A 26125-nucleotide genomic window follows, 5' to 3' on the forward strand; every position below is an offset into this window, starting at 1 on the left:
GGTGGTGGTGTTGCGCTGCCGGCTTTAAGGAATTCATCGGGGCTCTCCGCTGCCCGTGGAAATGTCTGTGCGTCCTCCTCCTCCTCTTCCCAGCCCAGTGCCTCACCAGGTACAGCGTCCGCAGCCCGCTGCTCTGCTGGCAGAAGTCGGCTTCTGGTTGTGTTTGTTTGTTTCCTCAGAAACTTTCGTCCTTGCGCGATTTGGGTCTCAGCTGGGGTCAGTCATCCATCCAGCTGACGAAACCTAAAGGACGTGAAGTTTAACAGGACCCTGAACATCAGCATAGGAACAGGAGGTCCAAATGCTGTTCCTAATCAAAGGCAAGATGCGGCTGCTTGCAAGCACGGGTAGTTACACGCTGCACAGGCGCTGTGCACGGCACTGCATGCACGGTCCTTCCTCCACTTTCCCTGCAGTGGAAGTTCAGAGATGTAGAAGAAGACTCAACAAGTGATGGAGAAGTGTGTTCAGAGTCGTGGGGTTTTCACTTTAAAGACAGTACCGGTTTAGAGTTGTGTGACAAATAATAACAGTACATAAAAACAAAATATTTGGCAACACTCCATCTTGAAAGCTCGATAGGGAAAAAAAAAAAGTAAACCAACACTGCTTCCGAGGAGTGTCCTAATGAGTATAGCAGGAACCAGTTACCCGTTTACACTTTATGGAAATGGTTATTTACACTATGTCTAAAGCTACTAAAGCTAGGCCTTTTAAAGCTGCTATTGGTGAGATGGAACCTAAAGTCTCTGGCTGTTTTTTTTAAAGAAATCAAGTTATGACCTCTGGGCAAAAGGCTTGTACCAGCTTATATGGTATCCTATCTCCTCATTGAAAAGGGATTCACATGGAAAAGAAGGCTAAGTTCCAGGTATGTGGCAGTAAGCCCTCAACCTACTCTTTTCAAAAACAGTCTGTTGCCAGTAAGATGTCATGATTAACTTCATTTGCACCATTCTTTTTAATTACTGGATAAAGGCATACAAGTCCAGAATACACAGGTCCTGTCTCAAAGACGTGAGCTGTGCTTCATGTCAGGAATAGCTCTCTTCCCTTATGGACTCCCAAGTAAAACACCTGCAGGTGTGGTGAGCTGGAACTTGGAAAAGCCAAAACTGCAAAACCGAAAGGCGCACACGTGTATGTATTCAGAACCCGAAACTGCAGCTTTAACCTGCTTGTGTTTGTTGTGGTGGTTTCTGCAGGCTGAATTTTTGTCACCTGAGTTTTGTGCAGTGTTACCCATGAGCTTTGTAGATAAATTTTAATACCATTAAGCTCTGTTAAAGCGGAGTTGCTGACTGACAGAAGAGCAATATCATGCTTTACCCCACAATATGAGCCACAAACATTAGAAAGCACATTCTCATTGTTCTAAGGTTCTTATTTTACCAAAAACAGTCAAGGGAAGCCATTACAAATAAATTGATCGCAAAGTGTCTTTAACATTTTCATCTCTGTCCCCGTTGTACCTGCCAACCTGCAGTGGCAGAGCTGCTGGTAAATTCAACAGCTTTGTAGCCAGCTTACATCTTTACTTCAGTATCTCTTGTGGTCAGGCATCCAATTAAACAAAAACCTGAGCAGTTTGACCGTCTCAGGCTCAGCCCTTAAAACATATTATTCACATTGCAAGACTGCTGTGATTTAAGCCTGCACAGCACATACATATGGACTCATGGAGACTGGGCCTGGTTTACACAGCCATTTACATAAGTGGCTGCAAGTGAAACTGGTGAAAATTCCTGTATGGGTAATCATATTTGGAGGTTAGCAATGCATGTGCCATTGATCTCTGGCTAATATCTCTAGAGTAGTCTTGGAGGCATTTTGGACCACTTCTGTATGAAGATTCTCATCTACCCTTGATCTATTTTCTAACTTCAGAGGTGCTGAAGAGCCTTCCATGTGGGAAGTTTAGCAAGGATAGATGGAATAGAAGAACAAGTGTTTTTCAATTCAGCATCTGCTCTAGAAACATGAAAATGTAAAGCTCGCACTGGAAAAAAATTAGGATTTTAGTGCTTGGAGAAAATATGTAGATAATTTTTAAATTGCATTTGTGTTTTTAACATCCCTGTTCTTTCAGAAAGATGTAATGAAGGGTGAACCAGTACATACCGTGTTACATTAATGCTAGAAATTAAAAAAAAAAAAAACAAACACACAAACCCCCTAACAATGCAAAAGGGTAATGTAATAACAAAAAAAACCCCAAAAGGGTAATGTAAAAACAAAAAACCCTGGTTAACTACCAGGGTTTATGAAATAGTAAAAAGTGATATGTCTTTTAATAGTTTAGGAATTAATTATAATTCTGAGCTATTGCAAGGCAAGAGAAATTAAAACAACTCAGTTTTCCAACTTTCTGTCATTTGAACTTTTATAATGCATCAGGGAGGTAAAAAAACTATTGTGGTCTAATATTGAATGTGAAATTTGGGGCAAATGGGTTTTTTTATTATTATTTATTGGAGTGAAAGAGAAGGTAGAGATACTTTTTGTATAATAAAACCCACTGTTATGAATGACTCTCCCAGAATGTTACTACATGGCTTACATGATACAGCTATTTTCATCACTGCAATTTCTACCATCTACATTACTGTGGTTTAGCCCATCTCCTGTGACTGCTCTATAACAGTTTAAGTAGTAAGTCTTTTATCTCCTAGGACTAGTCAGTTTCTATACAATATCCAGTTTCTGGGTATTGTGATATCAATACTTAATAGTGATGATAAACACACTAAGGGGCAAGACTTTCTCTAGTTTTTATATAACCCTCGCATAGCTCTCTAATCCTACACTGTGATGTTAAATACAATGAGCAATAGTAGAAGTAAAAACAATAGTTTTGTGAAGGTGTTTAGTGTGTTATCAAATTCATTAACACCACTGGGTGACATAAAAGCCACCTGCTGTGGTCCCAAGAAAAGGACAACTCAGCCCCCACCCACAATTCAAATATCAGAGATGCTGATTAAAGGTATTCAAGGAGAGAAGAAAAACAGGATGTGTAGCTTATATGAAGGCTGCAATCTGAGGATGTCTTAAAGCATGGAGACTAAAGCTAACATTGGCAGTAAAAGAGGAGTTAAAGGTTAGCTAGAAAATCTTTCCCCCTTCCCCCATCTTATTTGACATTATCAATGTTCTCTGCCTTAGATCATGGTATTTAGAAGTTACTTTAATTTCTTGTAAATTTACACAACCCTTTCAGCCAAAACAGTTCTGAGTGAGGCAGTTCTCTGACTAACCAGGAGTATTTCATATGCTGTAAGAGGCAGGGCTGGACCCTGACTTTCTAACACTTCATGACTGCTGGGTGAGGGCAGCGCCAGGCCCCAGCTCCCTCACCCTGCGGTGTGGCTGTCCAGCCACAGAGGATGTCAGAGGCATCGGAAGCCCCATGCCCTGCCTGAGCTTATGCCTGCCTGCATAGCATACAGAGTCCTCTCACTGCCATCCTTTTCCTGATGTCCTCACTCGTGTCAAGAGGCAGAACTCAGATGACATACTAATGCAGGGCAAAGCCTGCTTGGAGGATCAGAGAATACAGCCCTGAGGGCTTTGAGAAATAAGTCTTTATAAAACCTAAGACCCAAAGAAATGCTTGAATTTCCTTTATGTTTCAACCAGTTATTTCTTTAAATGAACAAACATGCTACTGCTGAGTCTTCTCATGGGTTGGGGTTTTGCTTTGCTTTAGTGGGTTTTTTTCCTTCAACTGAGACACAGGTTTCTTGGATCAAAAATCCCTTATATACTAATGCAGAACTGACAAGTGTGACCACCATAGAGGCAGGGAATTATACAGAATAAAAGGGAAAAAGTTTAACTAAATATATTTCCTATAAATTGCTTGAAAAATTAAACTTGGTGAATGTGTGTATCGGAAAACCACACAGAAAAGCACATCACGTAAGACCAGCTGCAAACCCTCTCAGAGCATTTGTCTGATGACACGGCATCATACAGCATTCCCGTTTTCCCCACGTAGGGAAATGTGATGCACCACCGTGCTCAAGTACCTTGGCCTCTGGAAATCGGGCTGCTGGGGAGTGAGGGAGTGGTGGAACTTGCTCCTGCAGCATCCCCACCCACTATATCCAAGGGCAGCTTTGGATGATCAGAAAGTCAAGGCCAAAGTTTCAGTCCAAATTTATCTTAACATTAGCCTTCACAGTGTGAAAGAAAAGCTGAGGTATCCCAGCATGCTTAAGCAATTTCCTTCACATCACAACAGCCTGGTAGTGGCAAGGCTGGAATTAAAACCAGTATTTCTCCCCAGATCCCAGTGTAGTTCTTCGGGCACAAAGTCAGCCACTCTGCTGTATGATTCTTCTCAGTAGACATTTAGTGATAACAAACAGCAAAAATAAAAGATCAAGTGTAAGTATTTGCTCCCTGTTTGCTCTGAGACATTTCAACAGTGGAAAACTGACCTTGAGCTGACTCACAAGACTACCTTTTGACAAAGGACTCATCTGGAAATACGGAGACAGTATTTCTGAAACTCACACCACTTTCCCCCCGCCCCCCCCCAGATCACAGCCTGTAGGGCATGTTGCAGAACTGCTTAAAGTCTCTGGCTGCAATAATTGCTAGTCCTATCTCCTTCTCTCCTTTCACTGTGGGAGTCTCCAGCTGATGGATGCAATGCAGAACAGCCCTGCTGCTAGGACTGGACAAGCTTGATGAACTAGTCCCTTTCCCCAGCTCTGGTTTTCAGGATGTGAAAAGCAGCAAAAACTATTCCCCTATACTATTGTAGCAATAATCAATGTTTCTAAATCCTTTTTAGGGAAGTTCACCAACCTAAACCTATTCTTTCAAGATATAAAGTCATAACTATAGATAATGGCTAAAGGGATAATCAACTGATAATAAGCCTTGTAACCAAAAGAAACACCAGAGGCACAAAAGAGTGTTAATACAGTTTTAGTAATGAAAATTCTTAAAAGAGGATTTAAAAATAGTATGTTTTAAATTACTACAAGTAAGATTCCCTCCTGCAGATTTAATTAGTTAGCAGATTTTGGAACAGCACAGCCTACTTAGACTGTTTAAAAAGATAGCATGAAAAAAACTAACAGGCAGATGTTTGACATTTACATTCTAAAGCAGTTCTGTGTTCACTAATGTGCACCTCAGAAACAGGTTGTATAACCCGTGTGCAAGTGTGTCTATGTAGAGACAGTGCAGGAAAAAGAACAACAGTAAGCAAAACCACCCGCTGCAATACTTTCACTTGTTTTAAAACTCTGCATTGTTGCCCAGGTAATGCAAAAAACACAGGTGTGCAAAAAGAAGTTAGTGTTTAATGCCCAGCTTGTGATTTGGTACTGAACATGACATGTTTCATTCTTATTGACCACCCAGCCTCTCACACCTAATTGATTGTTGGCTTAAATGTGGTTATTTTCCCTCCTGAAGGCAAGTAGTAAGCCAGCTGTGTGCTTCCCCTGTCCCATTTGCTAGGGAGAGTGGATTCTGAATCCTCTCACAAATAAAATAAATGCTCATGTTAACAGTAGCTTCTTCATGTTCAGTTGTTCAAAGGGCTGCAGTAGCACCAGTGGCGACATCAGCAGCTAAAGGAAGGCAGCAATATCCAGCTAAAGCATCACTTACTATCTTTCAGTGTTATAGGCTAGAAATGGAAGATGCCTGCTGTTCATTCCCTGAGGCTGCCATGGTATTTCTCTATGCAGTTTACTTTTCTTTACGGTCTTGGTTTAGTTTTAAGTATCCTCAGTTATGGAGGATTTGACAGCTACTGTTGGGAGCTTGGTCCATACTCTTGCAGGGTTTGCTATCGGGATGATTTTTCCAGCCTACATTTTTTTTCTCTTAACTTCATAGCTAATTTTATCTTAAAGAGTGCAAGTAGAAAAGGGGATGGGAAGAAGGAAACCCCAACCAGCCCAGGGAAAATACAGTAGACAATGCTTTGAGATGCACCCACAAAGTAGCAGAAAATAGGTAGAGAGGGCCAGCAAGCAGCAGAGAAGCAAAGAAATAGGAAGTGAGGCAGCAGTCATGAAGAAAGCATTCAAGGAAGCAGTTATCCTGCAGGGAAGGAAAAAGCAGGAAAATTTTCAAGGGCAGAGATTAACATTACTCGGGGGAGGCTGCAGTGACAGGATTTGGGGAAGAGTAGAGAGGAACCAAACTACCAGGAAAAAATGGCCAGTGGATGCAGTAGGCAAAGAATCAAGGGGGAAGCAGAAGAAAATGGTAGGGCTCAGGTAAATGAGCATGAAGAGAGTCACTTATGCTTTTGTACCTGCTTAAATTGAGCTTTGTACCTCCTTAAACCAGAAGCAAAATTGTGTTGGGACAGGTCTATGCCATAAAGTTCTGCAGGCATACTCACACTGGTCAGATGTACAAAAGGATACGATTTGCAACTGAGGTGAAAACCGAGCTTCGATACCAAAAACAGTGAATGTTCAGAGTTATGCAGTCAGAACCATACTTTCACCAGCACAGCTTGTGTTATTCAGACAAGCCACGCTGGCAAAAGTATGGTTTTGCTGACGTAAATTAAATTGTATTGGGGGTAGATATACTCTGCTGCAGCATATAGGGGCATAACTACACCAATAGAGCTCTTTGCTTGTCAAAACAGCTATGCTGTATTAGCAGATTGTCCATAATGGAGACATGATTAAGACAGGTAAAAGGAATTCTTCTACTGACATGACTTCCACAACCACAGCAAAAACTGTCAGCAGAAGGTTTTTCCTGGCAGAAGAAGTGGACCAGAGGCTTTGTAGACCCAAGCTTTCATATAAGAAAGTATTTGCTTCTACAAAAAGAAAACTCAATAATTGCGAAGTGTCTGAATATTAGGACAATGTGGATAAGAGCATTTAATTTCTAATACTGACACTTAAACCTTCATTTGTCACTCCACATTCACTTGTTTTAAAATAAAGGATTCTTCAGAATAAAGTATTCTCAATACATTTTGCTGCATTCCTGTCTTAAACTTGGATAATAGATAATATGTTCCATCATCTTCTTTACTTCTGTGCAATGCAAAGAAGGTGAAAACTCTCTTAATGAGCATCTAGAGAGGAAAGATTTGGTAGGTAAGGTAAAAGTGCTACTAAACTTCTTTTTTTTTTTTTTTGTTTTCAATTACTTCGGTGGTCAGATGGGACTGTGCTCTAACTAAAATGAAACTTGAAAAGGAAAAAAACCCTAAACCACTCTTATCAAAACGAGCGCAAGAAAGCTGTTACCCAAAATGATTCACCTAATGGAAATCTCAACTCTTGAAACAAATGATTTCTAAGAACAGGTCACACACATCAGCGTCCTCCTCAAAAGAACTCCAAGTAACTAGAAAGGGCAGAAGACATTTAAACTCCAAATTTTCAGCTTGCAGTCAGTGTTTACAGCAAAGGATTAAATTGCTTGGGATTAATGTCTATGAAAATATCCTGAAATCCTACCAGTCATGCAAAATTTTTCCTGCAATCTTTTGTGAAGTGATAATAGACTGCAGTGGCTCTCTAAACTCACCAGTGAAATAATCTTCTCAGGTACAAATTTTGATTAAATGGCAACTGCAAATAAGATGTTCTCAATTTTCTGAACAATCTTATGTACTCACTTCACATACATCTTCTGAGTTTGTTTCATTAGGTTTTGTTTTCTTCTATGTCCTTTCCCTTACAAAAGTGGCTAAAGGTAATTCTTAAAGTGCAAATGAGCAGCCTGAATAGTTCAGCAAAATGATTTTTGAAATGGTTAAAAGCAAAGAAACAAAACAAACAAACAAAAAAAACCAACAAGAAAGGGCCTGAGGGTAGAGCCTAATGTTACTAGAATAAGAGTTATACAGCAGACAATCCAAGAGAAGGGCTCAGGAGAACACTGCTAAGGTGCCCAGTAGCACAGTGGATTGGGGCACTCTCTTCTTACCTCTTGAGATCTGGATGTAAAGCCTGATTTAAAATACACATAAAAATGAATGTCATCAATTCACCTTAGAGCCTTCTGAGCAGTGGTCTACATGTAAAAATACCATCTGTTGAAGGATGCTGATGTCCTCGACAATTGCTTATCCCCCTGCATGCACATACACACATGCTAAACAAGGCTAGAAAGTTGCATGAGAGTTCTCTCTGACTGAAAAGTAAGCTTGCTTTTGTTTCCTGTTTATTTTTATCTGGTATTTATAGGAGTTTTGCTATGGCTATACTTATATGTAATCAAGAACTGAGTAGCGAATAGTCTCCTAAGTGACTTGAAATTCTGAACTGTGGTTTCTGCTATATATGGGAATGATTCACCTCAGAAGATGTAGTCGGTCATTCTCTGGGCACAGACTTAATCAGTAAAAACCCTGCTTGATGTTTCTGTGTTGATCCCTGACCCATGAGCCAGCGGACACAATTCACTGCAGTCCATATACTTTTCTTGGGATAATCTCAAAGACAGATCCACAGGTGATGTTTCTGGTCTAGACTCCAGGATACTGACACAGCAAAAGAGAGGAAATATTCCTTGTGTCTGCTTGCATGTGCTGATTCAGTAGAGCTGGTATCCTTAGTCCTGTCCTATGATGAACACATTACCCAACCACACTGGCAAAGAATGAGCGGGCTCAGACTTCCTATCTGGAAACGGACAGCTCTTGCAAAACTTGGTACTGTGATAATGTAGCGTGTAAATAGGAACAAGAGCAAAATCTTGTGGCAGTAAATTGAGGCTAAGTTGGCATAAAAGTGGTGAGTTTTTGAGAGCTGGGACAACAGTGGAATGAAGAGAAAGTAATATGGGAGTAGTGTATCATAGTTCAGTATACAAAAGTTTGGTAACATGGAACCTAATACAGATAGTTCCTGGCATGATTTTTGGCTAGTGCTGACTGCAGAGAACTGCTGTACAGCTGGAGTACTTGTGTGAAAATGTTAGCAGTGTATGTAACAAAAACCACTGAACTTGGAATTATACAGAAATAAGTTATTATTGAAACACAGCTGTACTTTGAACAAAGTGTTGAGGAATTTATAAGACAAGGATTTGCCAAAGGGAACAGCATAAACTTATCTCAGCCAGAAAGCCACAACCAGTTGCTGTGGCTGCTCCCCACAATTCAGTGCAAGCCCCACTTTCCTCCAGTAATGAAACGGGGACCAAGAGCTTTAATTGCATGGCCTGCTCGACATCAGTTCCTATAAATTGATGTCCTTTCTTTGTAAGAACTAAAAACACATTTCAAGGGTCTTGCAACTTTTTTCATCCTCTTTATCATTGCTATCAGTCTTATCATATGAAAGTTGATCACAAGGGAACTGTAATTATTCAGCTAGCAGCTAGTAGTGAGAACATCAAAGCAGAATTATGTTTATAGGGTTAATGCATGATTATTTTAGCATCCCAAAGGCTTTGGAATGCCATACAATCCAATTATCCCAGGGCTATGTGAGAAGAGGGAATTTCATGAAATTAGGAGGGCCTAAACTAACCTTCCAGGATCAGTAAAATACATCATGTCTCACTACAAGCTGTTTCTCCCCAAAATTTAGGGAACATATTACTACCTTTTTTAGAATTTAAAAAGTGAAACAAATGTGTAAAATCAGACTACTGGATTAGTAACTACATTTTAGTTTTTAAATAGAAAAATAATTACATTTGCCAGACATCATAAACGTACATGTCAGATCTGCCACATCTGAATGAGCATGAGATCCATGACGTTATATGCTCTGTTTCTGCTAGGAACCAATACTTCATCCATATTCAATAAATTAAAAAAAAAAAGGTTATTTTTTTTCCAGTTAGGATGCCTGTACTTAGTTATTTGATTCTGTATTTTCTAGGCACCTACATAGCCCGGTTTTCAGACATGTTGAGCACGTTCGTTGTGTCTATGGCTGCTGAGCAACCCTGAAACTTAAGCAGGTGAGTATGAATTAGATGCTGAACTACACTCATCCCATTTTAAAAATTAATAGCATAATGCATATAACTACTTGTGTGGTCTCTGATGAAAATAGGATGAAAATGAATGGAGACATTTTCCTGCATCTCAGGTAACTGCCCAGTCTACTGGGATATTGAACGAGTCACTTTGACTCAAACCCTCCCAAGGAGGGCTTAATCAGCACTCAGACATATAAGTGAAAAATTCAGGATGTAAAAGTAAAATTTAGCTTCAGAAGTTTGTGTAAAAATTCCAGAGCAAATCTAGTTACCAACAGCCCTTTCTATGAATAATACTAGGAAGTTAATTTAAAAGTGAAACTTAGTAAGAATTATTCATTTAAAATCCTCTACTGTTTGTAAAATATGCTGCAGCATGTTGAGACACTTCGAAAACTACTACTAAGAAAACAAGGTAAATTCTTCCCAATGAATTCTAAACAGCTGGAAAAAGTGGTGGAGGCCACTGTGATTAAAGGGAGATAGGAAGATTGCTGTGAACATAAAAGAAAAGGCTTTCAGGAATACACACAATATAATGAAGAAATAGGTTTTTCTCTTATGTCACTCTTCTTTAAAGAAGAGTGACATAAGAGCTGTTTATAAAGATAATTTGATAAATTGTATGTTTAGTAAGGTTTTCTTTGATTATCAAGCACCCATAATGATTTCTACAGAGGATAACAAAAAGGTCTCCTAAAGGGATGTTCTGCTATAGCCTGTTTGCATGAAAAATTAGAGGATGGAGTCAGCTCTCTGTGAATGGAATACAGTTTCCTGGTACAGTGGGAAGGGCTTAGTGTGCCAACAACAGCAAAAAGAGGTGTTAATAATACTGCATAAGAGACATCCACTTGTAAACGTGACCTGCAAACATCTTTAAACAGTCCAGCAATATTAGATGTTTGCCAAATGCTTCTGAATATCACAAGGTTCTATGAGTTATTAACTTAAATGTTGAATAGCCACGTGTTCTGTGATTCTGCAGGGTTCTGGTGATCTGCTCTTAGCAACAATGCTGCATGCTCTCTGCCAGTCGTGTCTCATCCATAAACCCTTTCTGCAGACTTCAGAGGACCCACAGTTAGAAAGATAAATGTTGGCTTACTATGATGCTTTCCATTCTTCGGGGCCTTCTTTTCATTTCCACATTTTATTTATCATTTAACATTCACATTAACTCTCCAAAGCAAAATTCCCAATCCCGTTACACAGACACACTGTTCCATTGTAGGAATATACAGAGTTATAATACCACCCACACAGTGCTTTCTGGGGCATTCTTTGGAAAACGTGTGTCTGACCCAGTGCAAGGCTGTTACAGGACCTGGAGGTAAAATGGTGTAAAGATGAAAAGGCTCAGCTTCAGATTAATAAAATGTACAACATGTACAACTACTGTGCATCTTATATAGATGCTGCTTTGGTGGAAAACTTTTTTTTTACAGGATGAGGTGGAGTAGAGTGAAGATGGAGTTGCTTTCATGCCCTATCCAGAACCCTAAATCTGCATGTGCATTTCAGTTACTTTAAAAACAAGATCGAAACTATCTGCTAATAAATTCAGATACCAGGTTAAGGAGCAGTGCCTCTAGTATCAAAGTTGTTTACATGATTCAGTGCAATGAATTACAGTTATTTTTTTTTAATTGGAAGGATTTTAATTCCAAGTTACTTTGAGTTTTTCATAAAAAAACCCTCAGTGTCTTGCTGGACATATTCATCAGCAAGAAAATAAGATGGTGTAACTGACAGGTCTAAGTGCTTGTAAATCTGTTCCTGAATTATCCAATATTTGTTACATCCTACAAGACCAGTTTCTGAGGCCTGCTCTGAGAAAAGATAAAGTTACAGAAATGCTGATATACCCAACTGTAAAGAATTCTACAACTGCGTAATTCACCTACTATCAGTTTTCTGTAAAATATTAAGAGATATACAGTAGCACTTATGAATAAAATAGCAACACTTAAATGATTAGAAGCCATCCTGATTTCAGAGAACAAAAGAAGAGATACTGTTTGTACGACATTTACTACCTCCATGTAAGTATATAGACTGTCTCAAGGTTAATAACTGGTTAAAAGAGAAATCGCTTGCTTTCTTTTTTTTTTTTCCCTTATTGCAAACACTTCTGCCAGGAACTTGACAAGATCCGAAGACCACAGTAATGATATTACACTGCACAAATATATTCTTATCTAAGATGCTATTCTATCCTAGCCAGGCTTAAGAGTAGAAGATGCTAACCTTGAACAAACTTCTGCTGCTTTGTGTATACTAATACGATATTGGAGAATTCTCCACAGAGTGACAGTTGTGTATAATACTTCTCCAACAGCTTTGACTGTCTGATTTCATGTCATGTTCTTCATCAAGAATCTTAAATCACTTTATAATGAAAAGGACAGTTTTGTGAGTGCTGTTGCACAGCTGAAGGAAGTGAGGCAGTGAGAGGGCAGCTAATCAGCAATATGTAGAAAGGCTGGGAACAGGAGCCCTCTCTCCCAGCTCGGGGCCTGCTTATATCAACAGTGCACACTTCATTGCATGAAATAGAGTAGACTCTCATTAAACGAGGAAGAGAGGTGTCAGCTGTATAACCATGTTTAAAGAAAAAGTTTCAGAAATTGCAGAAATCGCCATCACTTCTACAGCTTCTGAATGCAAACCAGCCTGTAGCTGTGCACACTGGGAGTAAAAAAGAATCTGCTGGTCCTTGACAACTCAGGAACAGACACAAAAATAAATATAGGGAATGATGGATTGATGCTTCTAGGAAGGCAAGCTGTGGGTTGAATAATACGGGGAAAAAAAGGCAGAAAGGCAGAACACGGAGTAGGAGGCAAAAGGAGGGAAGGTTTAGGGGAAAGATTTTGCCTTGTCCAGTGCTTTTTTGTGAGGTCACTCCTGACCTTAACTTTTAGGGTGAAAAGGCCTTGTGACATAGCAGAGCTGGTGTGCATTTGTCACATGGAGAAATAATTTGAGAAGAGTGTACAGGTGTTTCCTGTGTTGCAAAAATCATCTCTACTGAGACTCTAGTTTGCCATTACCCAAGACTTCAAAGAAAATACCAAGACAGATGTGTAAAAGGTCCTGCTAATACCAGGATCCACCATCTATTATCTACCATAGTAGACACAGACACAGCTCCTGGGAATGCCTAGGAGGAAGTACCATCAACAGCAGCTCTTTAAAACAGCCCTAGATGTTAAGAAGATTCCTCCTTTACAATTCCCTGCTGGGTAGCATCCCTGATGACTCACAAACATTTCCAGAGTCAGGCTCGACATTTTTGTAATACATTTCTCTCACTATGCTTTTTTTTCTTAAATTATTCTGCTGATGATCAGCTGTACTGGAAGGCCCTTACCCTTTAGTAAAATTTCATTTTTAGTCTGAGCTGATATGCTTCACCCAGTCCCTCTCACTGTAGAATGATGCTACTATTTGCTTGCATCTTCCTTTGTGTCAGGAAGTATGTCCCAAAAAATGACATCTACGATTTCTTCTTATTTTATGTTTTTGTGGCACTCAAGTCTGATTTTTCAGAGCAAGCTGTATACAGTGAGACTGTATTTTTCGGAGCTGTTGAATAACCCATTCTGACCTGAAATGCTTTGCTACACATCAAAAAAAGGGGTGCTGAGAAGTACAGAGAAATCTGAGGTTAGAAAGGGGGGAATCAAATAGGAAGCTAATGTGCTTTGCAAAGTCCTTATCCATGTCTTTCCTCCTCAGACCTTCAGTGCAGAGCAAGCACTGCGAGGTGGCTGCAGAGGAGCTGATCTGTCAGATGCTCTAACTGTGCCCTGGGCTTGGGTGGGAGGACCCATGCACAGACCTGTGACCTGAAGCACAGCCCTTTTGCAGGAGACAAAAGAGTACAGCCTTGGGCAATGAAACCTAATTTCACTCCAAGGAGTTGTAGTTAACAGCAACTCAGAGAAAGCAGGATTATACCACAGAGACTGTTTCCAAAGAAGTACGAAATGTCTGCATCTCTCATGGTCCAGTCACTGCGGAGCCTCTCCCGTGGGTGTTGGCTGACTTACAGTGAATTAAGATAAGGGGAGCTGGGTGGGTAATTAACACTTTTATATGCATGTTTTGAAACAGGATCCAGTGAATTCACAGCTAAAATTTTGAAAAAGCACCAGAGTAGGTTAAGCATTTTAAGTCCACCGTGTTCTTACTTGCAAGATGCAAATCTTTTGAGCTCTTTCTGAAGCATCTCACTAGAAAAGGGGCTGTAAATCATGAAATATCTGACCTTCGTTGTTTGGGACACAACAAAAACCAGGGAAATGTGTTTAATGAACATTCTTCTTGTTCAAAGCATTTCAGTAGTTCAGCTCTGATATTGTTTCAAAACTGTTTTCTCAAGGCCCTCCAGCACATGGCGTTACGAAAAAAAAGTTGTCAGACTGGTTTTAACACATCTTTTCAATACTGATAAGCAAAAGTTCACTGAAATAATTCTCAATAAGATACACGTGGGATATACCTTTCTTAAGGCTTTCTTGTTGGATTCAAACTTTAAGAAGACCTGTTGCATTCTAAGCTTGAGCTTTTCAAAGTTATTAGAAAAGTACACGGATGTGTCAGATACTGTGCTGAAGAGAGTCTATGTCACATCCTGTTAACCGTGTCTGCTTTTAAACCTGTTTAGTAAGTACAGTGAGTGGCTGACAATCTTCAGCTGCAAACAGCTTTGAAACTACGTGAGTTTCAAAAGAAAGCCAAACACTACCGTATTTTGGTTGCTAAAAGTAAAACACTCAATAATAGCTAGTTTTTCTAAATGAAAAAAAGGATTTAATCTTGAGGCTACTTTGCTTAACAATGCCATCATTAAAATGGTAATGGGCTTTGAGGTCCTTATTCAGCTTGCTATGGCATCCTACCTTTGCTGCTATTGTTTCATCCTGTTTATAGAGAAGTTCCAGCAATTCAGTCTGGTAAGAACAAGATAGTAACCAAGAAAATAAAGCTCAAAAATAGCATGTGGCTAAATCTTTAAGTCTATCTTAAGGGTTCAATCTATCCTCCCCCTGAAGCCAGACAGCCACTTTAGTAGGATGCAAAATTATTTCTCTGCTAGGTGGAGACAAGATGAGCTAATATATTTTTAAAAATTATTAGTATCTGTTTTGGAAATGATGGTTTTAAAAGCCAAAACATGCTACAATTACTCAGAAAGTAAGTATTTTACTAAACCATGTACACTAGCCTGCTAACATAATTTGGTAAAAATTAATGCATCTTTTTTCTCTCTAATAACCAGGGGACTCAATGCAGCTACAAACCCCTACTTAAACAGTGGGTTTTCCCCCCTCCTAATTTTCCAGTGTACAAGTTAAAGCAAAAACAAAGCAAAAATACTTTTGCAGATGGACTCAGGTATCAAACCTGGAGCTTTCCCATGTTTCTTTTTCCATACTTGTGCATTAACTAGCCTCTCACTGCAGACTAAGCCCATGCCCAAAGGTTGGCAGCAAAGGTCTGGTCTGAGATGCCATTATCAACTGTTCAAAGCAACCACAGGTTGAAGGTCAAATTCTCTGTTATACCTAAGCTGTGCTTCATGCTTTGTCATGTTATCTGGTCCTTCTGGGGACCTCTAAGACATCCATACAAATTTAGAGCAGCGTCAAGGTCCCTGCCGTTTACCCTTGAATACAAAGGCCTTTGACAGAGCCAAAAAAAACTAGAAAGCAGCAACTTTCTGGCCCCACCTCCTTCCTCACATCATCCCCACAGAAAGGGGTGGAGGGAATAGATAGGAAACACCGTGCTCCTACACTGAGCACAGGAGGATATTCTCGTGACTGTTTCCATAAGGCTTAGCATGCCCTTTGCTTGTCCAGAGGAGCATAAAAAGGGCCCCAGAGTAACAACAAACCCCCCCTGCCAGTAAGTGCAGGTATGGTTGCTAACACAAATTGTTCTTCTCCGTAATGTTTAGTTTTCCCAGCCCACTGGGTTGCCTCAACACACAGGAAAATATGCAGGTAATAGGTGGGACCATCAAAATTGTCTGTGGCAGTCCCCAGTGAGGAAGCTTTCTAACCTGGCATTTTCACTGATAATGTGAGAGACTTTGTGGGATTCCCCTGTGCAAGCAGGTGGCATGAAAGACTGTCCACTAACTGTTCTGCATGGCCAAGAAAGTTGACAAAACCAAGTAATGTTGGGTTTAAAGCATGACATACCGAAGCAGTTATTGATCTTAAAACTGTGGATGAAGACTGTGTGAATATTTTCCATGACTGGAGGTATCACCTAGGCCCTCCACTGAGTTCTGCTTAAGAAAAGCTTTGTTTGGTTCATAGCACTTAAATCAGTATTGGTTTCTACTTTTTTTTTTCTTAAAACAAGAGTAATGGTACAATATATTAGCTATATTTCACCACAATTTGCTTACATTCATGTATCTTTTATTATTACATTTAGCTTTTAGTAGAAGATGATATGAGAAATCAGCTTGACATATTATTTCACGGAAAATGTAGAAATAGTAACATTCATTATTCATCCTTGAATGTCCTTTAGTTAAAACAGTGAGTAGCTTTCAGAGGTGAAATAAGCTGGAGGGATGTTTATTTATACCAATACCTCCTTGACAATAATTCAAAGGAGTAAAAGCATTAGCTGCACAGTTTGCTCCAGTTACTTTTGTTCCCTTAATGAAATGTACACACATAGCCTCATCCATCGACTGGATGCATACCTATCTGCTGTGTGGCCTGCACTGACACACTCTCTGTCCCCTCACTCCTGATGCATCTGTAAGCTTGATGGCCCAGTTCTCTGTTGATCCTCAGGCTGGGAACAGAATCAGTCTCGTGTATAGCAGCCCATTTTTATTTCAGAATACCAGTGTTTTAGAAAAGATACAACTCTGGAAGAAAACTAAAAAAGAAATGGATATATCGCAGCATCTGTCTTCAGTGTTTCTTTTCAGTTCTTCATTATAACTCTGAGAAGTGATTCCCCACCCTTGTGAAAAAAAGCCTATTTTTCTATTAGAGGATGGTAGAAATCAGATGATAACAACTGAAGGGAATAGGCAGAAATAATGCATAACTGGGCCTGAAGTTAAAAGTTTTTGCTTGTTATTTTAGTTTGCTTTCCACTTTGAAAGTATTTAGTTTACAGATATCCTATAGGAGCAGGGTTGATGAATTCTCTCTTTTAATCTAAGTAACAATATTAAAAATTGTCAGCCTACAGTAACAATGCTGAAAAGAAGATGGATGGAAACTTCAGTTTTTGAGTCAGCGTTCACTTTCTTTCACACCCCTTAACTTTCTAAAATTCAGGCCACCAAACAAAAATTATTTGCATTGAAAAGGGCTGCACAGGGCTACTGCAGAGTTGTGGGTGAGCTCTGTAACCTCATGCTACATCACTAAGGCAGTTTATTTCTATCTCTGTTTTCTTATGAGTTTACAATACATAGGGGATAAATTCTGAGAGTTTTATTGCATAAGGAAATGTAAAAGTCGTGTACTTAACTAATACATTTTGCTGGGACTTTTTAAAAATGTTTCCTGACCTGACTGCAAGTTATCCAGCCTATAAAGTTTCAGCTTCCTCCTCCTCCATTTAGCAAGGCTCACCTATGCTATTTACTGCATCATTGCATCCAAGCCAAACTTGGTTACTGCGGCAACTAAGTTTTTCTTCTCAAAGGGTCACAGGGAAACACATCCTTCAGGATCCCCTAGTAACCGTCAGCCGGCAGGACTGGGGAACATCAACAGTGAAATGCCTGCTTTCCATCGCTAAGGCAGCGCCGCCTGCGCCTGCAACAAGGGGGGCAGAGTCTAGTTACATTCCTGACCCACTTTCACATCCCTCCCTCCTCCTCCTCCTCCCTCTCCTCCTCCCTCCCCGAGCCCAGCAGCAACCAGCAGGGCAGCAGGAGCCTCCATTTAGCAAGCCTCACACACCCGCACCCACCGAGCTGTGTGCTGTCTCCTAGCAAGCGGCAAAAGCGCAGGTTTCCCCAGCAGCACGCGGGGAACGGGAGGGGGAACGGCAGACCTCCTGAAAAGGAGGTCTTCCCTCTCGCTACCCTTTCGCCTGTGCAGCTATGGTGCTCCTTGTCCTTTGTCCAGCTCTTTCACGCACCCGCATGGATGCATGCACCCACACCAGCTGTAGCGTGAGGCTGTCCCCCTTCCCTGTGCTTCCCAGCCGGACAGCTACATCTGGGCTGTGTTTAGTTTCCTCTCCCAGCGCCCCTTCCGCCATCCCCTTGCCTACGGATTATCCTGGGCGCGCACACCTGACTGTCCCGCTCCCCTTCTCGCCCACCCTCCTTTATGTAACCCCACCATTCCTCTCCCACTCTCACGCTCCCGGGGCCCGTCCCTTTCCCCAGATACTTGCAAAACCTCCTCCCGACGTGGCGGGCAGGTCGGTGACTAAGAGTAGGGCGCTCCGTCTGTTCCCCTGCGAGGGACACTCCCTTCCCCCGAGGGCAGACGAGAGGCCTTTCGCCCCGCTCTGGGGGCAGACATTCACCCCCGCGCCCCACCTCGCCTCGAGACGGGGGCTGCCCACTTATCCCCAGCCTTGTGCCGACGGGCAGCCGAGGCCTCTCCGGGCCGTGGGAGGCCCCTGATGCTTGGGAAGGGGGTGTAGACAATCCGGGCTCAGGTGCTACCCTGGGGGTACCAGCATTTGGAGGTGTGGCTGGGGCTCACAAGGACCAAGAGGGGGGCTGCCACCACCAGCTCCCGGTCTCCGCCTTACCTGGCTCCCTTCAGAGAACAGGGCCGTGCCTGAGGCAAGGAGAGAGGAGGGTGGCCCCCAGCACTCCCGGGTCCCTGAGCAGGTGGCAGGTTTCAGAGCTCCCTCCTCAGCAGGACCTGGAAGGGGGCAGCTTCCTGAGGAGGCAGATGTGTTGGGCCCGAGGGAACGAGCAGGGGAAACACCTCCCGGGGACACAGGAGAGCCCTGCTGCTAGGACATGCACCAGCCCACCATGGTTGCCACAAGAGATGTTATTGAAGGCTTTTTTTTTTCTTTTTAATTTATTTTTTTCAGTTCTATTATTCCAAAATACCAGCTATGACCTGCTCCAGCCTTGCTGCAAAGCCCACCCTGCAAGGGCTCCCTGGTTCATGCCGAGGAAGTGCTCTTGTCCCACATTTTTTGAGTGGTGGAAAAGAGAATAAAAAGAGCTGTTTAATTTCCGAACTCAAAAACTGGCTGCTTAAAAAACTGTTTGCTGTTCTTTGTCCTTGTATAACATAAAACCACCTGTTTTCAAGTTTGGGCTTGATACATATTTCTGCTCCATTCCTGTAAGCATTTCAGCGCATGTTACACATATGTTTACATCTGCGGAGTCTGGGGCCTGAATCTTCAATGTCACCCCAGATATTGTACCACATTTACTAAACTAGTTGAGTAATAGATTAATAATGACTCAAAATAACATGACGCATAAGCAGTATATTATTGCCGTCACAGCGGAAACGGGGGTTTTCTAGATACTCTCTGTATGTAAATGTGCATGTAGCAAAGATCTAGCTACTAAGTATGCAGTACATTTGTATTTTTAATTATTAAATTTAATCATTTGTACTTCTCAACTAACCTAACGTTAACATATTTAGTATTTATGGAAGCTTTAATACAGCATGTGCTGTCCTGTATGCTCCAGTACTAAACTGGTAGCAGTACCTCAAGCATCTTTAAACTTTCCTCAGGTTGCCATGCACTAGGGAAGAGTTACATACCTGCAGCAGGGTTTGTGAGGACATGAGACTGCACACAGATTATTTCACTGCCAATAATGTTTTTTAGGTTGAGTGATTACACTGGGCTTCCCTGCATCTGTTGTGACCATGACAGCAACCGCATGCTGTGAAGTGCGTTTGTCCATGGCAGACGTTTAAGTGGAAATGAGAAGAGAAAAATTAGAAAAAAAAAAGTCAGAAACCACCGAGAAAATAATAAATGCAGAATGACAACAGTGTCAAAACTACAAAGTGTAAAAACTACTAAGCTAATTTTGAGTGCCGTATTTTTCACTGAGATAACCAAATCTTGTAGTAGAGATAAAACAGAAGCTATGCTGCAAATGCATTTTTCACCTCTTCAGAGCTTTTCAAGAAACTGAAGAGCAGTGACTATTTGCAATACTGTTTGATAGATTATTATTAAAATAGTGGCATCTTCAATCCTAATATCAGAAGACACAATTGAAACAAACTGCTAGGCTGTTTAATGAATGAATGCCCATGAACAACATATGCCTTTTTCTGTAAAAGCTTTTTATTTCTTACTAGGCTTGTAGAATTCTATCCAAATCACAAACTGCAAGATATTTTCAAGAAGACACGTAGAGAAGAATGTATTGTGTGGATTTTTTTGCATAAAATATTGCTTTGCAGTACTTTAAAGTGAAGATCTATGAATTAAAGAGCTTGTTTGGGGAGCTTTTTGTGATATTTCCTAGAGGAAGAAGAGAAAGGAAGGTGAAATTATGTGATGCAAGTTCGTACAGCCAGTGACCCTAGCTGTGCTTGCCCAAATTTAAAGGTGCTTTGCAAGGGTGTGTTTTCTCTACTGCAAGGCAAGTTTTAAGGTTAAATCTTTACCATATCTGCAGTAGCAAAGAGGACAACAAAGAAGTTGTGCCTGGTCAGGCACTCTGGTGAATTTAAGTTATGGATAAAGAGTGGTTTGCTACAAAACAGATACTGAAATATTGTTAGCAAAGTGATCAAACAGGCGCGTAGGTAGGAGGTTTTGGGAGGTGCAGAAAACCGTGATGAGGAGGCTGCCCTGGGATGCTGGGATGGCACAAGGGAGCGCACCGAGGGCAGGAGCCAGAGAGCAGCCCAAGACAGTTAGTTATGATGACACGTATTCAGGCATCTACTGCAGCCATAAAAATAGGTGTGCGAGGTAATATCCAGGGAGAGCCTTTCCCAATCAACAAGGTGTGCCTGAAGGTGCAATGTCATGAAGGGTGAGGTGAAGAGGGGCCCTGCTGTTATGAGAGGTGTGTGGAGGATCCCGAGGACAGCGAGGAGCAGGAAGAGCCAAGCTGCAGTGGAAATGGCTCTCCTTGTCTCTCCCCACTTCCCTGCAGCCTCCAGCCATGCTACCAGCCACAGAGCAAAGGCTTGAGGTTGGGGGTGAGAGAGCCTGCCAGATTGTGGCAATGTTGGGGGCGTGGAAAGGAGCGGGAGAACAAGAGATAAATAACCCTGAACAAACCCTTTTTTGTACTCTTTATTTCAAAACAGACATTAGGGCCTTTCTTTTCTGCTCTCAAGGATTTTTTTAATGTTTTTTATTTTTCAACCCTGATGTAACTGCTGGTGATGTGGTGAAGTAGATGAGTCCAGCAGTGGCCCTTACCTTTGGACTTGACCTTGCCTGGTTTGCCTTGCAGTGAGGCTGAAGTTGCTTGGTTTCAGTGCTTTTTTACCTTGGGACAGGTCAGAAGCATTAGCCTAAGGTAAAAAAACTGCACCTCTTTGCAAGGCAAAGGCAAGGCCTCACTCTGCTTCAGCCATCTCTCTCAGTAACTGGAATTTCAGCAAGTACCTGCCCCTAAGATGAATGTTGTGCAGCATTCCCAGGCACGCCCCACCTCGAATGCCAGCCCGATCTTCCTCCAGGCCCTAGCACAGCGTCAACAGCCTTCTTGCTCCTGAAGCAATGCATGAGCTACTGATTTGTGCTGCTCTTCCACCAGCAAGCAGGGAGATGTCTGCACCATCTTGGGGACCTGGGTACCAGTAGTTACCCAGGCAAAATTCTTGCTTGGAAAGAAAGTCTTTTTCTTTCTCTGCTGGCCGCATTTTCTAAGATTTATATGACCAGTTTCTAAACTCTTCTTAATTGTAGAGATAATGTATTTAAAACATATGTGCTTCCCGTAATGCATGCACTCTGAATGCTGTCTGCCTCTTGCCCTGTCTGCGTTCACAGAAGGTACACGTGCATATGGAAACAATCAGGCTACCCAAAAGACAACACACTTGATACTGCTAATTACACAGAGTAAACACCGCTGGGACTATAACTGGTCTCAAGATCTGAGTCAATGTTTTGCTGCTGAGCTAAAGAAGAAAGTCTATTATGTGCATTCGTATTACAGCCAGCTAAGTCCCTGCTGCACATATTGCTGATTTCTGTACATGCTACATGGCAGAGAGCCAAGAAATTGTAGCGCAAACAGGATTTTATAACCAGCATTATTTAAGGATGGGCAAACTATGAAGCTCTGAAAGTTAATGATTCTAGCGCACTTTCAATTAATTTTTATTGTCAAGCTATATTTCAGGGTACTAAAGACCTCTTGCGATGACAAGAAGGAGTGTGTGGGAACAGGCAGGAATACAGTATGCATTGTCGTTATAGATCAGCAAATAACCTATCTGGATGACAAGTTATTTTTTTTCCTCTCTTGTTAGATGCAATTCATCTCTGTGTTGAGCTTCCCCTCAGAAAATGCATTTTAGCAATATAAATACAGTATCAGGCATCATATTGCACAAGTGGTACAACTGAGCCCCTGCACAGAACTAAGTATCACCTCTTTCACTAAGAATATCTGTACTACTTGTGTAGTTAAGACAATTAATCTTACAATAGCCTGATACAGAAATCACTGAATGGATTTAAAAGTACTAACTACATTTTAATGACTTATAGTAGGAACTTCTGACAGGACGCTATATTTTAAAGCACAAGTGCACACTGAAGTCTGCATGCCATAAGTTTCGAGGTCTGGATTTAGGCAGTCTGTGCATGACCAATCACAGTGACAAAGCCTGGCCTTGCATGATGAACATCAAGTTCACCACTTCAGCTCCCTCTCTGCCCCTCTGAAGGCATAGGCCAGAGCTGTGTGTCAGCTAACCAGCAGCACTGGCTAGCAGCTGAGTTCTGCCTGCTTTTCTGCTTGCAGAGGACACAAGTTTGGGCTTCTACCCAGACAGTGACTGATTTAGAGGGTCATGGTGGTTTCGAATTCTTTCAGATTTGACTGAGAGTGCACAGCAGAATTGAAACAGATTACAGGAAAACTGAGGGACAGAGCAATCGCATAAACTGAATTTCCTTAGGAAACATAAGGAAAAAAAGTCAAGAACACCACAAACCCAATTCTAACCAAAACACACACTTTGGAAAGTATTGGGAGAGCTGGGCCCCAGTCAGACATCCTGCTCTAGTTTTCAACTGAGCGAGGTGGCTGCTCTGGTCGGCTCCTTCTCTGCTGCCCCAGGTTACTGCTTCATCGGCTGTGCTGATACAGCTGTTTGTCTAGCTGCCCTTTAAACTAGTTCTGTGAAATGATCCACTCAAAAGAAAATACATGCTTTTCAGGGAGAGTGCATGGTGGGGTTTTTTTAGCCCAAAGATCCTTAAAAAAAATCTTTAGATCTTAGCTACATAAACACTTAGCTTGGTGTCATGGGACAGCAGGTGTAAGTCTCTGTGTGTGCGTGTGAGGGATGAGGGGGAGCTACACCAAAGGGCTCTGCTTCAGTCCAAACAGTTCATGTAGGCTGTGGAAGAAATTTCTGTCTCCAGCTCTTCCCTGGTATTGGAGGTTCCTGCTGCTTCAGATCCAGGGAATAAGCTGTGGGTTGCCCCCTTCCTGTCTTGCATTGGGTGGTAGCTTATAATACTGGTGTCACCTCTAACCTACCTCATTCAGACTGAAAATATGTGAGAATGGTTCAAACACAGTTGAGCAAAACAGACCTGAAGCCACAGACTGAGACAATAGACTTTTCCAACAGACTTTTTTGCATCTGTAGCCCAGTCTCCTTTGTAGACATTGTTAGATTATCTCTAGAGGATTTATTGCAGAGCGAAATGCTGCTTATTTCTAGCATGAAACCACACAGCTCCTCCTTTGGGCTGGCACTGTGCTCCAGCTAATGGGGGCAACTATTCAGATCATCCGTGTCTCTTCTTAAAATCAGTAGACATGATCTTGAGTATGCTAAGTGGAAGGAAGCTCACTCCTTTTTAAAATGCAGGTAAGTACTTCATCGCTGATTGCAAACCAAAACATCTTTATGGGGAAGCTTTCTGCTGAAATCAAAGTGAAACTTTACCCTTGGCTTTCTTATTGCTACCCTGGAGTCACCACATCCTTCTCTTGTCACCATCACTTTTCAGTTTAGAAAGTGGCAACAAGCTACAGTATTCAGTGCTAAGTGAGAAGTGAGTCTCTCTGTGTTTGGGGGGGAAAGGATGAATTTATGGTCGTGTTAAAATTTGCTCTTCGAAAGCAGTGAACACTGAAGGGTCCACTTGAGGAGAATGTTTCTGGCATGCTGCAATTTTGCGTTGCTTCCCTGCATTTCTTGTGGAGACAAGCCCCAAGGAATCTGAAAACTTGGCTTATTTTCCTGATCCTACAACAGATTCCTTGTCTTGCCCAGCCAAGGGCAAGTCCTTTAAGATCACATTTTCAAGCATGGTCTTTAATTTTAGCCCTGTAGCTTAGAGATACCCAGAATCTGTCTTGCACATGTATTAATCACTTACAGCTCTAGCCAAAATTAACAGAAGCTGCCTGTACACAGAATTGCACTGAAAATTAGATGCTACTTAAAAAAACAGAGCCAAATCTGTCTTACTCAGCTTGCTCATATGTTCACTGGAGGTAGTAACACCTGTCCAGCTGGGGAGACATCAGGCTAAATTAATTAGTATTTGTAAAGCATGTGAAGTAATTATTATTTTTTTTAAAACATTATTTGCACATGTAACCGAGAAGAGCTCTTTGAGCATTGTTTCTCTTGTTTGGATGTTTTTATTGGATTCAAATAAGGATAAACATTACCTCCTTTATCAGCAATCGTGCTGCCCATAAAGAATTTGGTTTTGCTTTGAAGGATTAGGGCATGAGATTTTGGTTCCTCTCACTTGTTTATGGCATTAATTTGCTACACATAAATCACTGCAGGTCAGAACATTGCTGTTCCTTTAGCAGAAGGTAAGAGCACAGAATCACTCTTTAATGTTGTGCAATTGGACAGGATTTAGCTTGTCCTGATTTTGTGTTTGGAGAAGTCAGGATGCCCTTTGTGCTTGATGTTTTACCTCTTTTTCTCTTGAAGGTCCAGTGGAGAAATCTGACTAGGCGCATTTGCATCACTCACTCACTGCCTGATCTCTGTCTGTGTTTTGCACAAATTAAAGTACAGCTTCCCCTCTTTTGCTTTCTGTGGGATTTCCCAGTGTTTCACCAGGCTGCACTTTGATGAACTCTTCAAGCTGGCACTGATGCTGAAAGAACCACTTATATTTTTTTTCTTTACACCTGGTCCAGAGTACATGTGACTGTAGCATGGAACAGATCAGGAAAGCAATCTGGCTCAGAAAATAACCATTTCTGGTTTTTAATCAGCTAAGTTTTCTGTGTTTTGGTTTAATGGTAGAGCTGAGCAGCAGGGCAAGAGCAGGAGTTGCAGAGAGAGGGAGTGAAGGTCCAGTCCTTCAGGTGGCCTTGCATGGTGGTGTTTGCAGAAACTATGCAGTCTCACTATTTGCCACTCTGTGTCTCTTCATCTCTCTTAGTGCCACTATCTGTTGGTGGTGGGAAGGGTTGTGGCAATAAGTTAATGTTACTCGGTAGCCAGCAATCAATGTGGATTAAGACCCATATTGTGCCTTTCTGATACCAAGACTATCCCCCCTCCCCCTTCCATTCTTTGGTTTACTTAGTAGAGCTACCCTGATTCACATAAGCTAACAATCTGTTTGAGAAGAAACAATTAGGCTCATAGAAGTTGTTGACATCTTATTTTCATTTTTTTTCAATGGCATAATGGGTACTCCAGTCCAGCTTGTCCTTTTGTGTTCTCCATCCCAGGCATCCCTCCCGGATGCAAAGACCCTGTGAGGTTGAGGACAGAACAGTGGCCCTCCCAAACATTTTGGATCAAGAAACTGCTAGTAACGCTTAGCATTTCTCTCAGACCATAGTGTGGCTGCTGAGCAGGCTATTAATTGAAAACACTGCTCAAACCAGGCAGGCTCCCTGGGCCAGCTGCAGGCCGCTTCCCATGCCCTCTGAGCCCATAGTGCTGGCAATTGCTGGAAAGCTGGGGAGGATGGAGTGAGGTTGCAGAAGGCTATAAGAACAGCTTGGGTGTCTTTTCCGGGAAGTTGA

General features: G+C 41.6%; 1 long non-coding RNA gene across 1 annotated transcript; it reads left to right on the plus strand.

Moving 5' to 3' along the window:
• The first annotated feature begins 19 nt into the window (after nucleotides 1-19).
• Nucleotides 20-9940, plus strand: LOC108640607. Its single transcript, XR_001921303.2, has 3 exons — nucleotides 20-109; nucleotides 267-871; nucleotides 9846-9940. It is a non-coding gene; the product is annotated as an uncharacterized LOC108640607 (long non-coding RNA).
• Nucleotides 9941-26125: the final 16185 nt, after the last annotated feature.

This window comes from Manacus vitellinus, unplaced genomic scaffold (genome assembly GCF_001715985.3).
Source record: "Manacus vitellinus isolate BGI_N305 unplaced genomic scaffold, ASM171598v3 scaffold_39_pilon, whole genome shotgun sequence".
Taxonomy (NCBI): domain Eukaryota; kingdom Metazoa; phylum Chordata; class Aves; order Passeriformes; family Pipridae; genus Manacus; species Manacus vitellinus.